General features: G+C 44.1%; 1 protein-coding gene across 3 annotated transcripts in view; it reads left to right on the top strand.

The window, feature by feature from the left end:
* LOC138963845 (beta-1,3-galactosyltransferase 5-like) overlaps positions 1–12104 on the top strand; it is a 71075-nt gene that overhangs the window by 35360 nt on the left and 23611 nt on the right. The gene's annotated exons all lie outside the window — the stretch shown is intronic.

The following is a 12104-nucleotide window of genomic DNA, read 5'->3' as shown; positions in this document are numbered from 1 at the left end:
TCTGTTTCTCTCTCTGTTCCCTCTCTGTCTCTCTCTCCGTCTCTATCCATCTCTCTCTCACCCCACTCTCTCTCTCTCTCTCTCTCGCTCTCTCTCTCTCTCTCTCTCTCTCTCTCTCCCTCTCTCCCTCTCTCTCTCTCTCAGTCGAGACCGACTTACTTAAGATCGTACACCATCCTTACCATTTAAAAAAACAGGCAGTAAGACTAATAGACTAATCAGTCTGGTTCCAGACGACAGATGGGAGAGATGAGCGGAAAACAAGCGAATGTCTGGAAGTAGAGATAATCTGCTGGAACTATACCAGCACCCAGGGAGACTTGATGATCCTTGAGGCTTACAACAAATCAATATAAGCTCACAACACTTTGTCCGTCTTCTGGAGGGATTATACCTGTAGTACAATATACAACCTGCGTCAACATGGGAACTTCTAATTAATATGAGAGAGAGAGAGAGAGAGAGAGAGAGAGAGAGAGAGAGAGAGAGAGAGAGAGAGAGAGAGAGAGAGAGAGAGAGGGGGGTGAGAGAGAGAGAGACAGAGACAGAGACAGAGAGAGAGAGAGAGACAGAGAGAGAGAGAGAGAGAGAGAGAGAGAGAGAGAGAGAGAGAGTCACACAGACAGACACACACACAGTCATAGGTATAGAGACGAGGAAATTGAGAGACAAACAGAGACACAGACAGAACAAGAAGTAGAAAACAGCTTTAGTTTGGAGCTTTATCTCTTTCGTTTAGTCATCATCGACATACGATAATCGGGCGTTGTTTTTGGTTCGCTTGAACATTCCCAAGGCATTATTCTCATTTTGAGTTGTAATATTCGCAAAGCAAATTTGATGATAAGCTGAATGCATCTAATCTGTATCTACTTTACGTTTTGTAAACATCATTTTACTGTATCTAGGCAACGCAACCTTGATAGTCGATCAATTGAAACCCAATCTGTGTTTCTGTCGTACCAATCAGACTGTGTGTACGTCTATTTAGGTCAATAGTTGTTAACGTTTCACATTCAGACTGATAACAAACGCTTCATTCATTCAGTAGGTGTGTTCATTGGAGCGTTAGAAGTTAGAACGCTAATTCATCATCATCCGGTGTGTTAGTGCATGTGTGTGTGTGTGTGTGTGTGTGTGTGTGTGTGTGTGTGTGTGTTAGGGGGGCGTGTGTATGTTTTTGTGTGTGTGCGCGTGTGTGTGTGTGTGTGTGTGCGCGCGTGTATGTGTGTCTGTGTGTGTGTGTGTGTGTGTGTGTGTGTGTGTGTGTGTGTCTGCCTGCGTGTCTGTGTGCCTGGTTGACCATTAATTCAGCTGGATGCTGATAATCAAGCGGAAGGAATTAAGACACTCTTCTTTGGAGGCGGGCTGCGTATTACTCCCATTAAACAGTGAAAATAGCTCACCCAGCAGGTTTTGAATGTGAAAGTGAATTGAACTTTTCCATAACAGTTGATGAAGGTCTTAGCTATTCATAAGTTGTGTTTATCCAAACTTTCTCGTCGTCAGCTTTCCCCTTTGTGTGTTTTCTCTCTTACTGTTTTAAATCAATATAAGGCCCAAAAAAAATAGGTCTGTTTACGGTAACATAGGCCCAAAAAATAGGGTCGGTAGGTCGGGATTTTTTTTTTTCTCCAAAAAACCATATTTTTACGTTATTTTGCAAAAAAAACCAAAAGATTTTTTTTCCCTCCCCCAAATGCCAAAAAAAAGTCTAGGGTCGCGCGAAAAAAATAGGGTCGGTCGGGTTACCGTAAACAGACCTTTTTTGGGGGGGGGCCTAAGTTTGAAGCGAGTTTAATTGTTTAAACGGTTGTGAGCGCTCTTCATATTCGCTGTGGACAAAGGCGGGTGTATAAGCAGCGTGTTGCCTCAGTGACGTCGATGGATATCTATACAGAGTACCTTTCCCGACTTATTTGTGTAGTTTGATCGAACAATACGGTAGCATTTTCTTTCAGCTCTTTGCATTTATTTGTGATCAAAGTTGGCTTGAGAATTGTTGTTGTGAGACCTACCTTTCATACATGGGTTTATTCAGCGGAGCAAAAACAGCTTTGATGTGCAAAGGTCCCTTGTGTAAAGATACATCGCCTGCCGTGTAAACCAATGTGTAAACCATCATATAAACCATCATGTAAACCATCATAGGTCCGTCTGTGTATTTACATGCGGAAAGGTCATTCCGTGAACTTCCAATGTAAACAATCGACAAACGACTCATATCTGTCTAGGTTTTTACATACATAAAGCTCACCCCTTGGTTTTCTCGTAAAAACAATCATTTAAACTATCTCAGATCCTTCCATGTGTTAACAGGATTGTGTTGTCATCCCGTGGGTTTAGTGTGTAAAAAACATCGTGTAAGCCATCCCAGGGCTGTCCGGAGTTTGACATGCACTATTATCATCCCATAGACTTCCAGTGTAAAAGTTCCTTATTGTGTAAACAATTATTGAAATCATCCCAGACCCGTTTACGATTTTACACACAACTTTACACATTCTACAACTTTACACGCAGAACGGTTATGGCGTTGGTTTCCTGTGTAATCATTAGGTCTCTCCCTGATTCATTTACGATATTTACGTAGACAGGTAAAGGTGTGTATTTCCTGTGTAGCAATTCCTTCTCGTCTAACCAATCATTTAATCCGTGTCAGAACTGTTTACAACTTTACACGCAGAACGGTCATGGCGTTGGTTTTCTGTGTAAATGTAATCACTGGAACTCTCCCTGATTCGTTTACGATTTCACACGCTGAAAGATCGTCGTGAGGGTTTCCTGCGTATAACTTCATTTTGGTTTAACCAATCATTGAATCCACCCAGATCTGTGTACACCTTGCCACGCAGAAAGGTCATGATGTGGGTTTCCTGTGTATAACTTCATTTTGATTTAACCAATCATTGAATCCATCCAGATCTGTGTACACCTTGCCACGCAGAAAGGTCATGATGTGGGTTTCCTGTGTATAACGTCATTTTGGTTTAACCATTCATTGAATCCACCCAGATCTGTGTACACCTTGCCACGCAGAAAGGTCATGATGAGGGTTTCCTGTGTATAACGTCATTTTGGTTTAACCAATCATTGAATCCACCCAGATCTGTGTACACCTTGCCACGCAGAAAGGCCACTCCGCGGGCTCCCAGTGTAAATCCATCCGTCTTTGTTTGACCATACAGCACACGTCACACTCAACAGCCTGCCTGCCTCCCGTGCAGACTAGGATTTGTTTGCTGGATTGATATTGCAGATCGACGTTGGCGTCATTTACACAAGCAGAACAATGGTGACTGCGCGTGAGAGAGCGAGAAATAAAAAGACCAAAACATACTGTACTCACGTGTAACAAATCACGACGTTTGGACAATTAGGGTCTTCCTCAGGCACACAACACAGAACAAAGAAGAAGACAGACGACAGAACAGAAAGAAGATCTACAGATTGACGGTTCACATGTTACGACTCACAACCCAAAACAGACGGACAGATCCATAATTCATTTACATGATTAATTCAGCAACAACAAAAAGAGAAAATAATAGAAAAATAAAATGCCACGCTGTACGGAGAGCAGACATACATTTTACATTTAGTCAAGTTTTGACTAAATGTATTAACATAGAGGGGGAATCGAGACGAGGGTCGTGGTGTATGTGTGTGTGTGTATGTGTGTGTGTGTGTGTGTGCGCGCGTGTGTGTGTAGAGCGATTCAGAGTAAACTACTGGACCGATCTTTATGAAATTTGACATGAGAGTTCCTGGGTATGATATCCCAGGACGTTTGTTTTCTTTTTTTCGATAAATCTCTTTGATGACGTCATATCCGGCTTTTTGTAAAAGTTGAAGGCGGCACTGTCACACCCTCATTTTTCAATCAAATTGATTGAAATTTTGGCCAAGCAATCTTCGACAAAGGCCGGGCTTCGGTATTGCATTTCAGCTTGGTGGCTTAAAAATTGATTAATAACTTGTGGTCTCGAGGCTTTTAGAAATGAGTTCATTTAACTTTTCAATCAAGCGTTAGCGCAGCATTTAACAGGTAAATGAAGAAAAAAAATTCCAAATACACCAACTTGAAAATGAAAGATAAACACAAGAAAAAGGGAAGAAATGAAAGAGGGATACCACCACACACAAAAAATGACGACAACAACAACAACAAGAGCGACGACAACCACTAAGGAAAATAGGCGTACGAGAAGGACACGCTTACAATTCAAAACTAAAGCAGCCTAGAGGCTTTCGGAAATGAACTTATTGATTTTGTTCTATCCAACATTCACACGGAACAAAAACCACTGGTAGGTTTACTGCGTGCATTAGCAACTAAAAGCACCTACTTTCTGTGTTGGAAGTAATGGAAAATAAACACAGAAAACGTAGATAGCAGCGTCAGGTATCAGAAATCGAAAATATAAAAGCATTGACCTGTCTTTAGAAGCTACATCCATAATGTAAAGTGACGAAGTTAAACCCAGGTTGTAATAACTTGACAAAGCTTTAAAGGAACAATACCAAAGGCAAAAGTCCCTGAAGTTGCTTCCCAAGTTATAACATACAATTCTGCGTTACAAATAGCGCTATCGCGCAGGAGTATTGCCTTCACTTGGCAAAACAAGAGCACTCTTTGTGATGCTTAGTTAGGTTTATTTTCACTCAGTTACTTTCCTTGTTTGTGTACGTGATGAACGTTACTAGGACGCCGCATCAAAGATGGCGCTACCGTCTTTCCGGCAGGTGGCGCTTCTGGACTACTTTCTGTTTCCAACACCCGAGAGAGGCAGCGCCCTGAAGCGCATTCGCTCATTTCCAATTACCTTACTTGTCATGCGTTTTCGAGCAAATTGTGCCGTGTGCGTCTAGATTGAGGTACCGTGTGCGTCTAGATTGAGGTACCGTGTGCGTCTAGATTGAGGTACCGTGTGCGTCTAGATTGAGGTACCGTGTGCGTCTAGATTGAGGTACCGTGATTCCCCAGATTCATCAGATTTGTCAAATTGGCCAGAAACTCCCCCACAAACGGTCAGATCAAAAGTACCATTGTAATCAGAATAGGCTTGACTCGGGGGGAACAATGCGTGTTAAAGGTACATTCCTTCTCATGAAGGTTTGATGCTCACCGCCACAGATGGCGGGGAAAAGGCTCAGTCGGTAGCGGCGCTGGCTTCACAACCCGTTGTCGCTATCGGCGTGGGTGCGATCCCCACGTTCGGCGAAGAATTTATTTCCCAGAGTCAACGTTGTGCAGACTCTCTTTGGTGTCCAAACTCCCCCGTGTGCTCGCATGCGCTCGATAAATAACCCAAGTTCACAGCGAAAGTCTCCGGGCTTGGAAACATGAATATATGTACACGAATGCAGGGAAAAAACCACAAACAAATGGGTAGTGCCGTATACGTGTATGGCAACTGGCTTTCCCCAGGGAGAAAGCAGCCCGAATTTCCATGAGGGTAACCTCACAGGACTATATGAATCTTATCCTTATCCTAGCTATCCTTAGATCTGTCCAGGTTTAATATTAACATGGAATAAGATATTTCTTTCACTTGGACACATACCAACATTCAACAGCGTGGCTTTATTCTGCGCAAGAGGGGATTTATTTGTTACTGAATTGGTTAAGCAGACTGCCACGGATGTTTTGAAATAGACGATGGTCGGAAATAACGCTGTCAAGTCTTTATGAGTTGAAGAAGAGTAGCTTTCCCTTGTTCCCGTGTACACACTGTCATGTCTCGGTGTACCTATAGAAAAGCAAGGTAAAACAATGAAAAACAACTCTACACAACAACAAACAAGTCGCGTAAGGCGAAATTACTACATTTAGTCAAGCTGTGGAACTCACAGAATGAAACTGAACGTAGTCCGCCGCTAGTGCAAAAGGCAGTGAAAATGACGAGCCTGTTTGGCGCGGTAGCGATTGCGCTGTACCTCTCTTCGTTGTAACTTTCTGAGCGTGTTTTTAATCCAAACATATCATATCTATATGTTTTTGGAATCAGGAACCGACAAGGAATAAGATGAAATAGTTTTTAAAACGATTTCGGAAATTTAATTTTGATCATAATTTTTAATTAGAAGTTTCCGATTTTTAATGACCAAACTCACTCATTAGTTTTTAAGCCACCAAGCTGAAATGCAATACCAAACCCCGGCCTTCGTCGAAGATTGCTTTGCCAAAATTTCAATCAATTTAATTGAAAAATGAGGGTGTGACAGTGTCGCCTCAACTTTTACAAAAAGCCGGATATGACGTCATCAAAGGTATTTATCGAAAAAATGAAAAAAACGTCCGGGGATATCATACCCAGAAACTCTCATGTCAAATTTCATAAAGATCGGTCCAGTAGTTTAGTCTGAATCGCTCTACACACACACACACACACACACGCACACACACACACACATACACCACGACCCTCGTCTCGATTCCCCCTCTATGTTAAAACATTTAGTCAAAACTTGACTAAATGTAAAAACAACACCGTCAGAGTTATTTCCGGATTTCGTCTATGAAAAACTATTAGAATAAACCCAAAGAAAAACCCAACCATTCTGCACAGACTGGTTGTAACATGTTGGTATGTGTCCAAGTGGAATCATGCTCTTTCCATGTATGAACTCCTGGTGATACCAATGGTGGTTAACATGATCGCCCACACAAAAAAAGCATGGTGACTTTAATCACAATGTGCGTGACTCGGCTGAGAAAAAACATTAGATTTGTTTTCAAATACACCGTTTGGATCAAAGTGGGGAGCGGAGGGGTGGGGTGACGGTGTTGGGAGGGCAATCGTACAATACTGATTTCACATCGTTGCTGGATCAAAGTGGGGAGCAGAGGGGTGGCGTGACGGTGTTGGGAGGGCAATCGTACAATACTGATTTCACATCGTTGCTGGATCAAAGTGGGGAGCAGAGGGGTGGCGTGACGGTGTTGGGAGGGCAATCGTACAATACTGATTTCACATCGTTGCTGGATCAAAGTGGGGAGCAGAGGGGTGGGGTGACGGTGTTGGGAGGGCAATCGTACAATACTGATTTCACATCGTTGCTGGATCAAAGTGGGGAGCAGAGGGGTGGCGTGACGGTGTTGGGAGGGCAATCGTACAATACTGATTTCACATCGTTGCTGGATGAAAGTGGGGAGCAGAGGGGTGCGGTGACGGTGTTGGGAGGGCAATCATACAATACTGATTTCACATCGTTGCTGGATGAAAGTGGGGAGCAGAGGGGTGCGGTGACGGTGTTGGGAGGGCAATCGTACAATACTGATTTCACATCGTTGCTGGATGAAAGTGGGGAGCAGAGGGGTGCGGTGACGGTGTTGGGAGGGCAATCGTACAATACTGATTTCACATCGTTGCTGGATGAAAGTGGGGAGCAGAGGGGTGGGGTGACGGTGTTGGGAGGGCAATCGTACAATACTGATTTCACATCGTTGCTTGATCGGTTATCTGGATAAGTGTGAAACCAAGAACGTTGTGTGACAATGAGACGTGAATATGTGTGCTTGTGTGCCTTCGTGCGTGCGTGCGTTGTGTATGTGTGGGTATGTTCGTGCGTGCAAGCATGCGTGTGTGTGTGTGTTTGTATGCGTGCGATTGTGTATGTGAGTTATTCGTTGTGTTACTCTAGCTGCGCCTATGTGTGTGTGTGTGTGTGTGTATGTGTGTGTGTGTATGTGTGTGTGTGTGTGTGTGTGTCTGTGTCTGTGTCTGTGTGTCTGTGTGTCTGAGTCTGTGTGTCTGTGTTTAAGCCGACTTTCTGTCCACGGCCTAATTGGAATGTGTCTCAAGAGTGCCTGAGATTAACACCCAAAACCACGAGTCTTGAACTTGAGGAATGTAAGATTCCGGTCGTTTTCTCAGTGGACTCTAATTTTAGATTTACTATCTTCAGCCAGGAAACTGATCCCATCTCTTGAGTGCTTAAAAGCGTCATTGATTATAACAAGGGAATGGGATTTTGTACAAACTCACGAACACAGGCGAGTAGGCAGGTAGGCAGGCAGACACGCACGCGCGCACGCACGCACGCACGCACGCTAGTACGCACTGTCTGTCTGTCTATCTCTGTCTATCTCTCTCTCTCTTTCTCTCTCTTTCTCTCGTTCTATCCCCCTCTCTCTCTCTCTTTCTCTCTCTCTCTCTCTCTCTCTCGCTCTCTCGCTCTCCCTCTCCCTCTCTCTCTCTCTCTCTCTCTCTCTCTCTCTCTCTCTCTCTCTCTCTCTCTCTCTCTCTCTCTCTCCCTCTCTCTCACTCCCTACATCAAAACACATGTTGTAGATATTTCAAAGCGCAAATCCTAATATAGTTCGAAACGTCTTACAATGTACTAAAATAAAAAAAATAAAAATGTACAGAAATAAACAATTATTTTTGTAAAGGCAAATTCAAATATATGAAAGTAAATGCGTGCAAGCAGAAAGCCAGCTGTTACAGGAGAGCGCTGTTTTATTTCCACCTACTCTTATTTCCTCTCTGAGGACGGTGGGAAAAGTGTCAGATGCATCACTTGGATGTCCGGGATCCCCGCTAGCATCTATGACAAACAGGAAGTGGCAAAGCCGGATGGGGCAAGGGGTAGGGGTGGGTATACACGTTCTCAAACACGCATGCTCGAATGTACGCACGCGCACACACATACACACACGCACACATAGTTACCCACAAACACACTTACACAGAAAAAGACACCGTCACACACAGACTGACACAGACACACAACACACACACACACACAGACAGCTGAGACATACACACCTCACCCCCACACCCCCACACACACCCACACCCACACACCCACACACCAACACCCACACCCACACCCACACAGCCACCCACACACAGCCACCCACCCCCACACACAGACACACACAGACACACACAGACTGACACAGACACACAACACACACACACACACAGACAGCTGAGACATACACACCTCACCCCCACACCCCCACACACACCCACACCCACACACCCACACACCAACACCCACACCCACACCCACACAGCCACCCACACACAGCCACCCACCCCCACACACACACACACACACACGCACACACACACACACACACACATACAACAGTGGCAGCATGTGTTTTTTTGACACGACATTAGTTTTTACCAGGGAACACGTTCACTTAATCGGATGGTCAGTTTGGCGTGCATTATATTAGCCTCTGGTCAGCATCAAGTTCGTGGTATTGTTCATAAGTGGCTAATGTGTTGTTGTAAGTTGATCGTTACGTTATTTTTCTAGACTGTATATGTATTTAATGTTACGTTAAATAGTATATTCTTATGCATAGATACGAAGCAAAGCGCGGGGAGCATAGACTACTGTGGTTCGCAGTATATAAGCTGTCATTAACAATCATTAAGAAAGAAAGCTAAACGCATCCGGTAGATTTGTTATCGGGTGACAAAAACACGACGCCCCCCCCCCTCCCCCCCCCCCCCCTCACCCCGTCATAGCCCGTGGCGGCGAAAGAGAGAGTTGACAATTGTGACATGCATCCGTTTGACGAAGTACCGAATTCTATGCAGATGCGACTTTCATTGTACGTAAAAGGATCGAACATTGTTATATCGACAGGCTTTGTCCTGCTGCAGTAACCGTTAAGGGGAGCCGCTGAGTCATATCTTGGCCGAATTTAAACACAGACTTACATTGTAATATAAGTACGTCTAAACTAGAACAACGCATTCTTTGAGGAATCGACCACCTCTTTTTGTTTATAGCAATATGCTGTGCTCTCCCCCCACCCCCACCCCTTCACCTACACACATTTCACCTTCTCTCCCTCTCCCTCCTGCCTCCCCCTCCCCTAGCTCCGGAGAAAAAGGTCCGAGCAAAGATTGCAGCAGCTGATCGGTTTAAAATCGGAGGTGCACAACTTTGCCGGAGCTTACGCCAAGAAGGACACCGCGAAAGGTTGAGTTTGCACTTTCTTCTGTTTCTTTGTTTTCTTTTGTTGCTCTCTCTCACTCTGTCTTTGTCTGTCTTACTCTGTCTTACTCTGTCTTACTCTGTCTTACTCTGTCTCACTCTGTCTCACTCTGTCTTACTCTGTCTTTGTCCGTCTTTGTTTCCCCGACGGCTGAGCCTTTATGTTCACAAGTGATGTTTTGGGTGCAGTTGATCAACAAAGCCTGTGTGCTGAAGTGCTTCGGTCTCTGTTAAAAAGGATGATGACTTTTCTTTCCGTCTCTCTGCCCCAGTGACTGTCTGTCTGCCTGCCTGACCTTTCTGTGTCTGTTTGTCTGTCTGTGTGTGTCTCTGTCTTCACCACAACGCCGTCTCTCTCTCTTTATTTCTATGTTTTTCTTTATGTAGACATATCTTGCACTCCCTCTCTCTTTCCCTTCCACCCTCTCTCTCTCTCTCTCTCTCTCTCTCTCTCTCTCTCTCTCTCTCTCTCTCTCTCTCTCTCTCTCTTTTCGTCTTTCTCTTCGTCTATGTCTGTCTGTTTGTCTGTTTGTCTGACTGTGATTCCAAAAACATATAAATATGTTATATTCGGATTAAAAACAAGCTCTGAAAATTAAATATATAAAAATTATTATCAAAATTAAATTGTCGAAATCAATTTAAAAACACTTTCATCTTATTCCTTGTCGGATTAAAAACACGCTCAGAAAGTTAAAACAAAGAGAGGTACAGAAAAGCGTGCTATCCTTCTTAGCGCAACTACTACCCCGCTCTTCTTGTCAATTTCACTGCCTTTGCCATGAGCGGTGGACTGACGATGCTACGAGTATACGGCCTTACTGAACAATGGCATTGCGTTCAGTTTCATTCTGTGAGTTCGACAGCTACTTGACTAAATATTGTATTTTCGCCTTACGCGACTTGTTTTATCTCCTGTTTTAACATAGAGGGGGAATCGAGACGAGGGTCGTGGTGTGTGTGTGTGTGTGTGTGTGTGTGTGTGTTTGTGTGTGTGTGTGTGTGTGTGTGTGTGTGTGTGTGTGTGTGTGTGTGTGTGTGTGTGTGTGTGTGTGTGCGATTCAGAGTAAACTACTGGACCGATCTTTATGAAATTTTACAGGAGAGTTCCTGGGTATGATATCCTCCGACGATTTTTTTTCTTTTTTTCGATAAAATGCATTTTATTATGTCATATCCGGCTTTTCGTAAAAGTTGAGGCGGCACTGTTTCTCGTGGGATAAGAACAAGAATAATGTGTTTCGTATTGCGTGTGAGCTCCAATATCTCCGGTTGTCCTTTTTTGGTGTGAGTTGTCAGATTATTAGGGCCTATGCGTGAAATTGAGGGATCTGCCATAGATTGTGCTGTGCTGTGTATAGCATTCCAATTCTTCACACAAATCTAAAATGGCAGGAGACAGTCTGTGGATGCGATGAAATCTTTAGGGGTGAAAATGTGTAGTTGACTAAACTTTGATCCTTGATTCCGCAAGCGTACCAGGACTCCCGGAGTATATGTGCAGGCAAGGCGACACGAGTATGTTGTGGATAAAGTGCCATCGTCTACAGCGCTGGGGAAAAGGCATGGCTCTGAGGACACATTTTACTGTCATCATTGGTTGGCCTGAAAATCTTGCGTCCATGTGAAATGCTGTGCGTTGATTGCTTTTAAATGCACGTGAAATTTGATTCCAATTGTCGAAATAATCACCGGTCCGGTTTTGAACTGAAAATTAAGACAAGTCGCGTAAGGCGAAAATACAACATTTAGTCAAGTAGCTGTCGAACTCACAGAATGAAACTGAAGGCAATGCAACGCAGCAAGACCGTATACTCGTAGCATCGTCAGCAGGGGCGGATCAGTTGCTTTGTAAGGCTGGGGGGGGGGCACTTTGAATCGAAAGTGAATGTGATGGGCGCGAAGCGCCCGAATTTGCTAAGGGGGTCCGGGGGCATGCTCCCCCTGAAATTTTTTTTGCCCAAAGAAGCAAAATGGTGCCATCTGGTGCCATTTGAACTTAGAAATGATCATAGAATCAGCATAGAAAAATCTTCTTTTTTTTCTTCTTCTTTTTTTTTTCTTCTTCTTCTTTTTTTCTTCTTTTTTTTCGGGGGGGGGGGGGGGGCACGTGCCCCCTGTGCCCCCCCTCGTCC

Source organism: Littorina saxatilis, linkage group LG4 (genome assembly GCF_037325665.1).
Source record: "Littorina saxatilis isolate snail1 linkage group LG4, US_GU_Lsax_2.0, whole genome shotgun sequence".
Classification (NCBI taxonomy): domain Eukaryota; kingdom Metazoa; phylum Mollusca; class Gastropoda; order Littorinimorpha; family Littorinidae; genus Littorina; species Littorina saxatilis.
The sequence above is the reverse complement of the archived record's forward strand: the minus strand, read 5'-3'. Positions and strand labels throughout refer to the sequence as shown.